The sequence below is a fragment of the Pieris napi genome, chromosome 10 (genome assembly GCF_905475465.1).
Source record: "Pieris napi chromosome 10, ilPieNapi1.2, whole genome shotgun sequence".
NCBI classification, from domain to species: domain Eukaryota; kingdom Metazoa; phylum Arthropoda; class Insecta; order Lepidoptera; family Pieridae; genus Pieris; species Pieris napi.
Genome location: NC_062243.1, coordinates 7,308,568 through 7,324,522, shown reverse-complemented (window position 1 = coordinate 7,324,522; position 15,955 = coordinate 7,308,568). Strand labels below are relative to the sequence as shown.

General features: G+C 33.0%; 1 protein-coding gene across 1 annotated transcript in view; it reads left to right on the top strand.

The window, feature by feature from the left end:
- Positions 1-5,481: 5,481 nt before the first annotated feature.
- The window catches only part of LOC125053159, a 49,957-nt gene continuing 39,483 nt past the window's right edge, over positions 5,482-15,955 (top strand). The window contains exon 1 of the mRNA XM_047654391.1: positions 5,482-5,739. The gene's annotated coding sequence lies outside the window, so the exon portion shown is untranslated. The remainder of the gene's footprint in view (positions 5,740-15,955) is intronic.

The following is a 15,955-nucleotide window of genomic DNA, read 5'->3' as shown; positions in this document are numbered from 1 at the left end:
CAAAAGGATTTCGTTGTAGTTGCGTTTCACCATGTGTGCTGGGCCTTAGGCGTGTGCCAGGCACAGAAGGCTGATCCGTTACTAGCCTATTAGAAAGACAAATGACCACGAAACATACAGAAATCTGAGGATCAGACCTAGAAGATTTTAGCGCCACTGGCTTTTATTTATTATATTTATTGTATTATTTCTTATAAGCCATGACCTCATTAGCCCTTAAAAATAAACCTGTAAATATATACACACATATACTATGTGTGAAGACAACTGCCGAATGGTGAAAGCCCATCTCTGCGTTTTTTCCATTTGACATTGTCAGGATTTCTTTGCATAGGAATAAATATGTTTTCCTAGGCATCGAACCAAGGACCTCTGGGTATAGGCTATGTGGTTTTTAACCAGCATGGAGGCATATACAAACATAATAGCTATGTTAGCCGTCGTCTGATCAAGGACAGCTGATATCTTTTAAGTCTGAGAAGGTTTTATAAAATTTTGTATATATGATATGATATAGTAATTGGTGTTCCCATATAGAAGCTTTACGATTCGTAAAACAAAAATACATAGTTCGACGATTGAAAATCTTATTTTTGCTAAGCGATTGTAATAAAAAGTCTTAATTTCATTTAGTCAACATTTCTGATAAAGAAAAATGCAAACAACATTGAACGAGAAAAATAATAACTCAATAAGTGGAATGGAATCCTGACACCAATTAAAAACTTTTTGTTGAACTGAATTAATAAAGACAGAATAGGATGCGTTGTCTATGCGACCACGCCCTCACAGCGACTGACACGAGTATAGCTGTCTCTTTCACTCGTATGAAAAAATTCGAGCTTTGTGCTTTATGATTTACGAGGGATTTCCCGCTTAATCTTATTGAATTTATTAGTAACTAGCTGCCCTCGCGAACTTCGTTTCGCCTTAATATGATTTTTTACTTAGCCTACCTTTTTAGTAGCTACATATCTACATATGGTACATTTTGCTATGCTACATCATAGAGACTGTTCTCTTTTCTGGGATATAAAACTAAATGTTTTAATTGTTTTTCTATTTTTTCTCTCCATACCTTTCTCAGATTTCAAGGAATACATTAAAAAAATAATAGGTACTCGATTTGGTCCAACTTCGAGTTTATCAATATATTTTTACTTATAGGTATTTTTTATTATAGGTTTTCTTTGTATACACAAATAAACGATTATTAATAGTTTATAATTTAACTGTCATTTTTTAAACTATATAAGCTCATAATTAGTATTGTATTTTGGCTTTTATACTTTCAGAATTAAATTGTAACTCTTGAATCCTTAACATTCATGGATTAAAATACAAAAACGCTACATATATTTAAAATTAATAATAATTAAACGTCTAATATGTTTTTAACATAGCAAATTAAGTTAGAACATAAGTTGAATATGTCCTGTTCAAGTACCTACTATTTACTGTCATACATATATTTTAAACATCGATTCCTCTATATTATTAAACCTATACTAGAATTTACTACCTTAAAATAAACCATATTTTACAAATAATAAAACAATTAGACTACAGCTTGTATTCAAATAACTAGTAATATGATATTTTTAATTTTTCTTGATAAGTATCTCGTAAAAGATTTAATGGCGACGCTTTACGAAAGCAGATGTTTTACTAGTAAATGATATTTACTTTAACTAGTTTTATTTTAATAGTTAAAATTTAAGACATAGGGTGAGCGTATGGAATGTGTTACCATAAAAATAACCAATGGCACTACACTACCTTTTAGGTCTGGGCCTCAGATTTTTGTATCATATTTAATTATTATATTCTAATAAGCAAGTACGTAATCTTCTGTGTCTGACACAAAGTCGACTTTTTGGGTTTAAGTTATACCGGTTTCCTTCACCGTACGAGTGAGTTTTAAATGCGCACGTAGACCGAAAGTTCATTGGTGCACATCTGGGGCTCGAAGCTACGACCTCAGGAATGAGGGTCGCACAGAAGCCACTCGGCAAAAACCTCTCTAACTAGGTAACTTAATGATAGGGACAATTACGGGCCACTGTCTCCTTCATAAACATCTCTTTGTCCTTGGCACGACTAAGTGTCCCTTGTGCAGGCTGTTTCAGCGCAGAGGAATCAGTCACTCACGTAGTCCTGGAATGCGTGGCTGTGGCTTTCTCTGTGGTCCCTTGGTGAAGCCTGCGAAGTGCCCAGGAAAATTTTGAGCTTCTGGAAGGAGCTGGCTTAATTAGCCAGGACTCTACGCACAACGGACCAAATGGGCGTCTAAGAGCGGTAATTGAGTTCATACTTCGTACATACATACAAGTATTAAGTAACATAACCAAAGCAATACTCATACAACATTACTTTAAAATGTAATACTTTGTTAAATACGCTGTTTTTTATGTTACAGGAGGCAAACGGGCAGGAGGCTCAACTGATGATTAGTGATACCGACCGCCCATGGACACTCACACTGCAAGAAGGCTCGCAAGCGCACTGCCGGCCTTTTAAGAATTGGTACGCTTTTTACTTGAAGAACCCTAGTTCGAATTGGTTCGGATACTCCAGTGAGCAGCCCGTTCCACATGGTGGTGGTTCGCGGAAAATTGCCTAAGAAACGCTCAGTTGTGAAACGACGGACGTCGAGGTGATACGGATGGTATTTTGTATTCTGCCTTGCCATCCGATGATGAAACTCAACTGCAGGTATTAGTCCCAACAACTCCTTTGAACACTCTCCAAGTTAAATGCGGTAGAAGAGAGATCCCACATCTCTTCAACGTTATAATTTAATGCAATAAAATATTTAGGACATAATCAATTTTTATTAGTAAAAGTTTAAACCCTTCCAACCTAACAGTCTTAATCTTGTCAATCGTATTGCAAACATTAACAAAATAATCGATTATCAAAACGCAAGCTATGTTTAACCGATATCTCCGCAGATAAAATTTTATTAGAGGAATTATATGTCAACGTCGTCCGTTGTGTATCGCGCGTACAATCTGCCTTCGCACCCGACCGAGCACCCTGCTATTACGCTTTGAAAACTGTGGGTAGTGTGAACTTCGCCTATATTACGATATTTTCAAATTTGTGTTGCCAAACATCGTTTTTAATTACCAAGAGTTCTTGAGAATACGAACTGATGTCTAGAGACAAAATCACCTCACCTGATGTTAAGTGATACCGCCGCCCATGGACACTCTGAATGCCAGAGGGCTCTTTTCTTCAAGTACCCTAAGGCGAATTGGTTCGGAAATACTTCACAAGACAGCTCCACATAGTGGTGGTGCGCGGCAAAATCTGCCTTGAAAAAACGCTCAGTTGTACTGAACAACAGACGTTGAGGTGATACGAAAACCTAATTATATAAGTACCTAATTAGATAAATACCTAAATGCAGGTGCTTCTACATCTAGGTACATCTTTTTCATCAAATTTGTAGTTAGTGATTTATGATGTATACAACGTGTGTGCATTTTTTATTTTCACCTCCTCAATTACCTATTTTACCCCCTCAAGTATACGATTATTCATTATAGTTTCTGTAGGCTACAACACGGCACGTCGTAAATTTGCAGTATACCTTATAAAGTTGATAAGTGGCACGGAATGATATCCGACAGTACTCCAGTGCCTAACTTCAGGAGGCGATATCAACCGCTGTTACGATTCATACCCACGGCTGGGATTAACGGACTTGTTTAAAACTGTTCGTTACGTGAACTGACAGTTCTTATGTCGGGCGCACTGCCGTGACCCCAGGAATAGGTATTTAATAAATATTTTAATCATTTATTGTTATTTTTGACGTGACAACGTCTTATAATTCGATGGAGACGTCTGCATGCACGAAAAAACATGATGCATGCGGCGTTACCTCGCTCTGAGGCGTTCCATTTAAGGCTTGAGTGCAAGCGAGAGCGCGGAACGAGCGACAAAGAGGCACAAACGCCCTCCGCGTTCGGCAGCGTTCGTTCGTTAAAAAAAATGACTTAATTGTATTTATTCGTACAAATAAATGAAACTTGATCAATTCAATTGTGATTTCCATTTACCTCCTTTTCTATATCCATGAAAAATATCTATCAAACAAATAAAATTAAAATTTTCTTTTGAAAAATGCAACCAATTCATCAGTATTTTCTTATGACGTTGTCGCGTTCAACTATCGTCAGGCTTTACAGACAACAGATTTTTTTTGCTGTTTTAATGTCTCGTGTGTGTGAATGGTAAACCATTTAGTCAAATATATAAATATTCTAATTATTTATTAAATTGTACATCAATGTTCTTAATTTTCGTGGTCACTCTAATAATTGTGCACGTAAAATTTGAAAAAAAGTCACACGCATCTGCCTTCCGTCCAGCACATAGCAATTACACTTGAAAATAACAAAAATTTACTCAATTTTAACAACTTTCTCGCATAACATCTTGTAAGAATTGTAATAGCATCCCAAAAATTAGTTCTAATGAGTCATTGTTTCGTGCCTTTGCGAAAATGGCGAGATCGAAAATGTACATCCGGTCAAGGATTGTTCCAATTATGAAAAGAGGAAATCCAAAATGAAATGTGAATCTGATGAAGGCAATATTAACATATTCTATGAACATTTACCTACGAACGAGATTGCGCTGTTACGATGCAAAGATATAGCATGGTCCCATAATATTGGCAACGTTTGTGTAGCGGCCCTTTTTATTATTGCAAAGAATTAATCGATTATTATCTTTTTAGCGTTTAGAAACTTTAAACACTTAAATAGCTTCAGAATAAATTGTTGTTTTGTATAAGTAATTCCTTAATAATAAAGTGTATATATACGTATTAATAATATCAACCTACTACTACAGAATAGCGAGATGTTTTTACTAAAATATAAAGTAAATTTAAATATTAAACAAAAACTTATCATCATAAATTACTAATATTTTTTAACCAAAAGAAGAATTTATAAAAAAATCGTGTTAGGAACTATTTAAATATAGTAGGTACGTGTTACATACAATATCACTTATCAACTTAAGACATTGTAAAAATTACTTCCTTCTCGAATAGATAAACTCCCTTTTAATAAGCCAAACGATTTTCTCAATCCACCCCGCACCCTAATAGAAAACGCAAACATACCTACCGTATTAAATTTTATAAGGGTCTATCATCCCGCCCAGATGCGCTACTCTTAAATGAATTATTAAATATATACCTTATGCCGTTAACATAAAGATACAAATCCAATACAACGCGAATAAAAGCTTTTGAAGCGACCAAAATATCTAGATCTATGATGTACGAAGTAAACGCACTGCGGGTGTCTGTTTTTGTACTTGTTGGGGCAGAAGGGGAGGTCAATAAGACTGGTTGTTCTATTACGGGGAAGTGTGAAGAAGCTAAGAGGTGTATCGGTCCCCTCCGTTCCGTAGGCGGGGCTCAGATACGGTTCTACCGTTACAAGCGTTCCGCGCTTCGTCACGATCACGCGTATGGACTGATTTTCCAAGTTTTGAAATTCGAATTCCATTTTCGAAGTTATAAAATTACGTTTCCATTGGACACTTGGAACAGAGGTTCTATATTGAATTCGATTTAATTAAAAATCTTACCCAAAATTGTATTCTATTTTTACATACATTGTTTTCTACTGTGAAGTGTGGTGTAGTGACTAAAGACTTTTATGTAATGAATGTTATTTTAGAGGTTTTGAGAATCTTCATCTGAATAAGGTAAGAAATTTAAAATTTAATAATATTTTGTTACAACAGTATGATATAATTCTAATAATTATTCTAAATTTCTCCGATTATTATAAACAAATTGTTAAATAATAGATATAATGGTTCTAATATAAATTTGTATTAATTTACTCTATACTCTTATTTTTACACGTAATTGTAGTTAAGTTAATAATAATTATTATTTTTAATACAAATAATATATTTTTCAATCAAATAAACCTGTCAAACACTCTATAATTATTATTTGTTAAAATCCCGTAAGAAAAGACATCAACGCAACTTTAGATAGCGCTTTGGATGTTTCAAATCTACTAGATTAAGTTTGTAAATAATAAGAATTTATCTTATATATCTATGGAAATATTTTCACCGTTAAAAGTAAACGAACCGATTTGAAAATAATTCAGATAATTCCTAACATATTATCCCATTATTCATTTTCTTGTTCCTAGGACATAATTTATAATTTAATAATAAAGTCTCAGATAAAACCACATCCATAAATCTGTTTTAAATACATTTTTAGTGCAGTGGTCTAGTGGATAAATGTGGGAATCTAAATCCTTTGAGTCGTTCGTTCAAAACCCGTCTAAGAACATTTTTGCGCAATAAAGAAATATATTCGTATAACACGTCTTAATTTCATGGCATGTCTGAAACCCAAAATTCTACGAAACTTATGAGATACAGAAAGCTATGCCTTTAAAACAATGATTTAACAAAAACATGCCCACCATGACAGAATCACATAAAAGCTCCTGATTGTTTATTACTTAATAATATCAGAACGCCTTACCCCGGAAATTAAATCTCTGGTGATGCGGATAAAAGAAATAAAAATCCGAATTAATTTCTTTTTTATGAACTAAGCTAATCATTTTAATTACAACGCTAACAAGCAAGAAATTAAAGATGTGTGGACACCTAATACGGCCCGCTTTGTAAATGGTAACACGTAATAAACTTGTTGGTTTGACAGCGGACATATCCTAAAATAGTGAGCTTTTTATTAGGTATGGAGCACATGTGAAATATAAGGTTAGGTTAGTAGTTGTCTTTGAGGTACAATCTGAGGTACAATACATAGGTCTTAAACCTAAAAATATGCAGTACTAAATTCGACAAAGCTTTCTTTAAGTTTCGTCTTACAAATTATAATTTCGAAACAAAACTATACTTGGTATAAAATTTTAAACAGAGCACACACATATGTGATTTAAAGCTTCATTGAATAAGCTTACATCAAATACTACACCAAATCTCCAGTCAAGTCGTTTATTGGGCCACCCAGTGTCCAACCTAAGTTAAAATGTAAGACTATATTAATAATAATAGTTTTAATGCGCATTGCACGAATATTGCACACTTAAAATTGTAATTATCTTGCCTAGTAGCAACAAAAGTGTTGGCTCCAGCGACTCTCGTTCTTGAGATCGTGGGCTGTCACCTGGCTGTGAACCAAGGGACTTTCTGTCAATGGGAGCATTTAATGTTCGCTCGTGCAGTGAAGGAAATAACGCGAGGAAACTGGCACACCTTGTCGACGGCGTGCACAGAAGGCTGATTACCTAATTACCTATTAGAAAAAAGATCACAAAACAAATACAGAAATTTATTTATATAAAAACTTGGCAACGCTCTGACTGATACATTGGTAAAAGAAAAATAAAATAATTATTTCAATGTGACAAGCGCTTAAGGTGATATCAGACGGTTCATTTTTTGTTCATTTTCACCTTTCATTCGGTACATTTCACTCGAAATGAAATGTCTGAACAAAAAATGAAACACGAGTGCCGAATGAATTCATTAGTGAACCGATCCAACAGTGTTGGATAAGGTGATATCAGACGGTTCACTCGAATGATTGTTCACTCGAGTGAATGCTTCATTTTTTTTCATTCTATGTTCACACGGCTTAGACGAAATGATACAGAAATGAACATTCATTGTTCTTCCTTTTAAATATGTCATCGAATGAAGTCGTACGTCTTGGAATTAGTTTAATTTGTGATCATTTAATCAAAGAGTTGACAAAAAAGAAGCAAAGAAAACGTCGACGGTGGTGGGTACGACCATGGATTGAAAGAAGAAATTTATTAGGAGCTTCCAATATATTGTTGAGAGAACTAGCCGTTGAAGATCCTGATTCATATTGTAATCATCTTCGAATGGATGAAAGTAAATTAGAAGAAAAGTTAAAAAAAAGTTATAACTTGGTCGACAACGTGATGTCCGTCGGCTACAGAACTCGAAACAAAATGGCCGAATCCGAATGAACGTTCTCTCAGTGTTCAGACCGTTCATTTCTCGTTCATTCGGAGTGGGAATGAAAGATACCGGATGCCAATATCCAACACTGTTGGATCGGTTCACTAATGAATTCATTCGGCACTCGTGTTTCATTTTTTGTTCAGACATTTCATTTCGAGTGAAATGTACCGAATGAAAGGTGAAAATGAACAAAAAATGAACCGTCTGATATCACCTATATTGGCATCCGGTATCTTTCATTCCCACTCCGAATGAACGAGAAATGAACGGTCTGAACACTGAGTGAACGTTCATTCGGATTCACGGACTTAGACGGAGACGGACATCACGTTGTCGACGAAGTTATAACTTTTTTTTTTCTGTGTGTTATTATATTGTTTTCATGCGGCAAAATGGTGTTCAAGTGGAACGATCAAAATAAATTACTTTTTTTTTTAAATAAATTTCTTCTTTCAATCCATGGTCGCACCCACCACCGTCGACGTTTTCTTTGCTTCTTTTTTGTCAATTCTTTGATTAAATGATCACAAATTAAACTAATTCCAAGACGTACAACTTCATTCGATGACATATTTAAAAGAAAAAACAATGAATGTTCATTTCTGTATCATTTCGTCTAAGCCGTGTGAACATAGAATGAAAAAAACTGAAGCATTCACTCGAGTGAACAATCATCCGAGTGAACCGTCTGATATCACCTTTATAGGCAAACCTATACATAACATACACGAAGAGATAATACAAAAATTAAATAAAACAATTAAATTATAAGAACTAAACGAAAATCGATTTCATAGTGAGAGCAACTATGGAAATCTGTGATATAAGATGGTATCGCCACAATTTTTTTTGGCTTGGCGCTGTTTAAAGTAAGAAGTATAATTAGTGAAACCGGGGTAGGCCTGTATTGTAAAGCTGAAAGCCTTGTCTTAATCAAACATAATTATGAGCAGATAATAACAATTTCTTTGTCATTTTCGACGTAATATAGATGAAGTATTCCTTTTATCATATTTTCTCACGTCATTTCGCGGCTATTTTATCACCCTGCATCAAAAATGATATGTATACAAATGGAAATATTTTTAAATAGTTCTTTGTTGCATAGGACAAAGAAATATTTGCTTATTGTCATCGGGTTGGCTTCCATTGGATTTAATGAAATTACCGGATTTGTTTTGTGCACTATCAAAGTAGTAACATTGATTAGTAACAACTGGGAGTTCAATTGTTACAAATATACGAAGTAGATATAATTTGTTTTATATTATTTTTATTTAATGAAATTGAATGAATAGGTATAGTAATTTATTTAGTCACATTAATATACAGTGGAATAGATCGACTTCCGGATTTCATATTAAATAAACCTATTCTTCTTTATCGCATGTGTTGTTAGTCGTGGTATGAAGGCTGGTTAGGCTGATTACTTGATAGTTTCCATATAATGTGATTTTACATACAATATATAGATAAACTAGATGCGAAGTTATTTTGTTGAGAGAATGCAAAATGGGTTTAAAAACAAAAATATACATATATATATATATACATCTTTCAATTCGTACATATATTATTAAAATAAATCAATCAGTGGCGCTAAAACCCTAATTGGACTCTTCTAAATCTCTTCATGATCATTTGTCAATCTAATAGGCAAGTAGGTGATGAGCCTCCTGTGCCTGACACACGCCGTCGTCTTTTTGGGTCCTAAGGCACGACGGTTTCCTCACGATGTTTTCCTTTGCGAATGTTAAATGCGCACATAGAAAGGAAGTCCATTGGTCGTAGGTGCACAGCCAGGCATCGAGTCTGGCACCAGGAATGAGAGTCGCACACTGAAACCACTAGGCCAACACTGCTATATATTATTATAATTTAATATAAGAAATGATATTAATGCTTTACATTAAAAAACACAAGTGGTGAAACAACTCTTGGTCACATTTGGCTTCCAGTGCCTGACACACACTGACGATTGTTTCCTTTAACGTACAAGCAAGTGTTAAATGCGCACATAAAAAGATACGCCGCTACGCCAAGACTGCTGTAAGAACTACTTACATATTAAAACCTCTTACTAATGCTAGAAGAATAAAAAAAACATTTTGATCGTGTTTTCATAATAAATACGGTAGGCCGGTATCGACTTATTTTTATATAAAGCTTTCGTGTTAAAAACTAATAAATATATATTAAACATTGCATGATCCCAGTTTTAAGTTGAGCCTAAATTAAATTTAAAGTTGATAAGAAATGACGTCAACTGTTTTATTGTGCAATCAAAAGTTAAAATATTATCCCCATTTACATTTTCTGTTAAAATATTATTCCCATTTATATTTTCTGTTTAAATTTTAAACTATGCTTACGTTCAGCCCTGCGATTCTGTAACTCACCTTTCGAACTCACACAGCATTTGGCATTCTGATAAACAATAAACTACAAGCTCCCACCTTTTCAGAATGTCAAATCATAAAATGACTGCTTCACGACTGATTTGAGAGCGACCGCCGATGCGAAAACCGCTGTGTGAGTTCGAAAGGTGAGTTACAGAATCGCAGGGCTGGTGTTTCACAATTTAAATATAAACGCAATCTATAAAAGATTAGGGTTTTATAGGTTCAATTTATCGTGGTACCTATGTACACAAGTCTTAAGCTTGGGTTCTACCTATATTGCAAATACATAATTAGTAATAGTCATTAAAAGGTTATTACACTATGATAATTCACACATTAATTAAGGTTATGTATAAATATCCACTTTATGTAACATATTTGATTTTGTTTTAAAATTGTTTTCCTCTATTTATTTTATTGTTGTCCTTCTATATTATATCGCCAAAGCTTGAACTTTGACCATGCAAATGTCAAATGCCAGCCATCTTTATTTGAGATCTATTGCCCCATAAAAAATTAGGAAAAAAACAGCACGCTTGAGCAGATACCATAGGTTTTTTTTGTCTTTGTATACCAAAACTTTAATAGAAGGATTTATAATGAATTATAATAAAGTTCTGCACAATAAGGAATTTGTAGCAATTGCGTCTTTACTTTATTGTTCTTGAAACAAAACTTACGAATTTAAAAAGGTCTTAAATCCTCCAACCTTCTAGAACTATTCTCTATTCTCAGTATTACATAAAGTCCTTATATTATGCTCTTTAAATTAATAAGATACAGTTAATCTGATTCAACTTATGCAATGCATTTTATAGCTATCCATAAAACAAAAGATATTATCGAATCGAATTAAAATAATCCAAGTAGGTTTTTATGACGTAACTCAGCTCTTAATTTTATCAATATATCTGATCTGACCATGATATTTCATGATGGTCATTTTTTGAGCTTTCATTTTTATATAAAAACTTTTAATTATGTTTAATCCGCCAAATTAATCCACCTCCGCCATTGTAATATGTACAACACAGCTAATTCACCTATCTTTATATATATATAAATTACGTGTCACGTTGTTTGTCCGCTATGGACTCCTAAACTACCGAACCGATATCAATAAAATTTGCACACCGTGTGTACTTTGATCCAACTTATACTTAACAAGATAGGATAGCTTACATCTCAATTTATAGCCGCAATATTATTTTATTGCAAAATATTTGTTTATTATTTGATAGTCACAATTCTAACAGATGGCGCTGTGTTGAAAGTACCAACGTTTCAAAAAAACCAACAAAAAAGCATGGTGGTCCACATGACTGGCGTTCTCCTACCGTTTCCCTTGAATAGTTTGCTACTATGTAATATAACAAAAACCTTAGCCACAGCAACGCTTGGTCGGTCTGCTAGTTATTATATAATATCACCTTTATAAACGCAATTTAATATTAAAACACTTAAGGAAATTCTAAAAACGTGTACCACGATTAAGCCAGCGATCACAGAGCATGTTATAAAGCCATTGTTTACATACTTTTGACGTAAAAACAACAGAAAATCAAAGTCACCGTATAAATTTAGTGCGAATTCATTAAAATTTAGCCTAAACAAGGTGTATCAACTTTCATGTGGCACGAATATGTAAATACCACCCCTTCACACATTTTCCGATGTTTAAAGGAATTTAAAAAAGTTCAGCTAATTAGGAAATTTCTAGATGCGTTTAGTTGCATGTGGTATTCGAATATATTAAATTTTATTTAAGGTTACAAGAGCTATTTTTACGTTTGTATAATTTACTTTGCAAATGTTAGATATTTTGTCTAACTAAGCACTATTTAAAAGTTAATTTAAGTTCGCACATGGTTAATGATTTCGTTGCTGATAAAAATAATATTGATCTTTTACGCATCAAGAAATGAGATTTTTTTTTAAATTATTCGTCCATTTTACTTACACAACATACAATTTCCATATATGATAATTTACTATTTCATGTGTTGGATATTGGTGAATGTGCTTTTGATTTTACGCACTTCATAATCAGGACCTTTAAATGGCGATAAATTCTTTTTTGAATATAACATTGTAAGAACCTAAAATTTTGTTTTGCCAATAATTCTCAATTACCTCGTAATTTGTGCCACTTACACTTCCAAGTAATATTTTCAAACAATTTCTGACCATTCTCACTTATTTTTCTGCAACCTTGAGTATCCCTAAATACGGTTCATTAACACCTCTTCACTTAATTTATTCAAATTAGCGCAATTGCGCTGTTGACAGAGAAAGCCGACCAAAGCCGCGGGCTAACCATACCATTGAAACATCGAAGACCTTATTGCCTACATAGCAGGCTCCAAAATACAGTATTTAACCAACATATTGAAAATCTAGAAACTGTACAGAAGTACTTATCTCATTCTGTTAGCTTAGGTGAGACGAAGACAAAATACACGTTGATATAAAAAAGTAATTACACAATTATAGGGCGTCGGTTGTAAGGTGCGAAAATTGGGTGTAAAATTGAACTCACTCATCAACATCTCATTATTTCAGACACGCGAGGTTTTAACACCTCTTTTTTATTTTGAGGTTTTTGACTGCAATTAGTTCTATGGTATATTTCAAAAGATGACATTTAAACTCAGTAAAAGCTAATCATGTATTTTTTATGGTACCAAGTATTTATTTCATATGACATTGACATCCTCTACCATAGAAAAGATAGCAAAGACAACATAGACTATGAAAAAATACACAGTATAAAACAAAAGTTTTAGTTTAAAAACCTAAACTATCTTTAGAATCTATGGTTATTACAAGTCTATTTTATTCATAAATCTATAATAATAATAATTAATCACAAAACTCGAAGACGGACCAATTTGAGTATTTTTTATATATTTATTACTTGAAGTCTGAGGATTTTATATAGAAAAATTGGAAAAGTATACAAAAATTAAAAATTTAGTTTTTTTCAATAATATAATAATTAATATATTGGTATGTAGCTACAAAAAAGGTAGGCTAAGTAAAAAAAACATATTAAGGCGAAACGAAGTTCGCGAGGTGAGCTAGTTAATATTAAAAGTTGTGAAAGGTATCAGTTACGAAATATAATACCAATCCCTATTATCCTAATAAATAAGGTATATTCCGAAGTTAGACCGCAATAGATACAATAAGACTTAAAACAGAACTTAAAGTACATTGTTAGCAAAACTAAGAAGAGCTGGATCCTTATTGGCTTATATTTCTGTGAGGTGGTCGCTCTGTGTGGCGCATAAATGCAAATCTCCAGTGCGGTGTTGCTATCTTTATCTCGACATGCGAATCCTCAATTACACTGTACCGTACCGTTTAATTGGCACTTCTATAGCAAGATGACTTCATCACAAATTTGATTGGATTAATTTCTTTGCCTCCGAGTCAGTATAAGATCAAAATTGTTCAATAATAATGTAGTGTCTTTATGACCGTTTGGTTATAAAAAGATAAATATAGCATAGTTCTAATTTAATTTATTGTTTACCTTAACAAAGCCTGTCTGAACTGGAATTCTATTGGCTAATACGTCCGTGGTGGTCGCGCTGTGTGGCGCATAAATGCAAATCTTTGGCTCGGTGTTGCTATCTTTATCTTGACATGCGAACGGTCCTCAATTACACTGCACCGTACCACACCATTTAATTGGCACTTGGTGATGAGATAACTTCTTTACAAATTTTCTACTCAATGACCTAACTGAATGACCGAATTGGAAAGTTAATATAAGCTGGCCCCGTCTAATTAAACACTTATAAATATGGTATCATAATATCTGCTGTTGTATTTTGTTTTATCAAACATAATACCATCAACAATTGCTGATTAATATATTCTACATTTATATATTTTGTGAAGTTCATGTCCGTTACACTTCGGTGTGAGTGCACGCACTGTTAAATTTAGTCGCACAACTCGAGTTAAATGAAGATATATTCAACCATTAATGTGTTTAAATGGCGTTCAGACTTGTTATCAGAGAAACCCAATTATTAATTTAACTCTCAACTAGATAAATAACTTTATATAAACACGTGACAGCAAAAAATATAGCTACTGTGAACATCGTATTTAAATTATATAAATCCTTTTTAATGGTGTAATTTGTGATTTGTTTATTTAATAATATTTCACTTAGCTGCTGAGTTTTTTAGTTTTTCACGACACCTTCCTCCTATATACTATATATATATATACACCTATCTTAGCTTATAACTAGAAATTTTGGATTCTATCTTTCGATAGGAATAAAATTTTCTAACCATTATTAAATGTATGTATAACAAAATACCTTCTATTCCTATATGATTCAAAACACATATAGGTCAATGACCGCTAAACCTTGTCTTCTAAACCCATACAACATTTATGAATGAATTACGTTTTTATATTCACAAAATATTAATTTACTCTTCATATAAATTATGGTTTCAATATCCGCTTTTTTCACACACAATTTACTAAATCACCTGTTTCATCGTAAAAATTTAAATCAATTCCACTATCATTCAAATTTTCTATTTATTAAAATTTTGATTAGCACATAATATGGATACATTTATTTCGTTGAATTTATGTTCTGTTTTGACAGAATATACATTATACATATAATGCTCATAAAAGCTTCTGATTCCTTGAATTGTATTTTTTATCAAATAGGCGTTGCCGCAGTGCGTAAACGCCCATTCATTTATCTTAATTAAAATTAATGTTTGAAATATTTATGCATAAATTCTATTCACTGGTGTTCGTAATTTAAATTTATCATTGATGTTATCAAATGTGAAATATTTTATAGACCGTAAATAACTTTAAGAAAAAAAAACTCTATATCCAACCTCAGTCAAGGTTGCTTACTTGGCGCAAAATTATTGCACGTTTAAGGAAAATATTTGTAAAATACGCGTTCTAATACACATTCTATATACGTATAGGAACTTTGTTGATTAGGACTATAAAAGAAATAACACGTTTCTCTAAGACATAATACATATAAACTTTTTTTCAAACAATTAGTTAATCAACGCCGCACATTTCGACAGTAAAAAGATTTTCGGAAATGCTATCCCTAAAGGGACAATTAGAGAAGACAGGAACAGCCTTGCGATTCTGTAACTCACTTTTCGAACTCTCACTGCGGTTTTCGCAGCGGCGGTCGCGCTCAAATCAGTCGTGAAGCAGTCATTTTACGACTTGGCATTCTGATAACGTGGGAGCTTGTAGTTTATTGTTAAGTGAGTTACAGAATCGGAAAGCAGTGGTAATCAAAATATAAATATAAGTAATTTGTTCATGCAGACACTTATTTATTGCTATTTACATTAGATTAAATACATGGAAGCAATAAAAAACGCATAAAATTCTTACGTGCTAGTGTTGAAATATCATTTACATAAATACTTTTTTATATTTCAGCTAGTTCGAAAAGTATAAGAAACTTAAACATTTAATTTAGATAAATATAAATATTCTGTTTT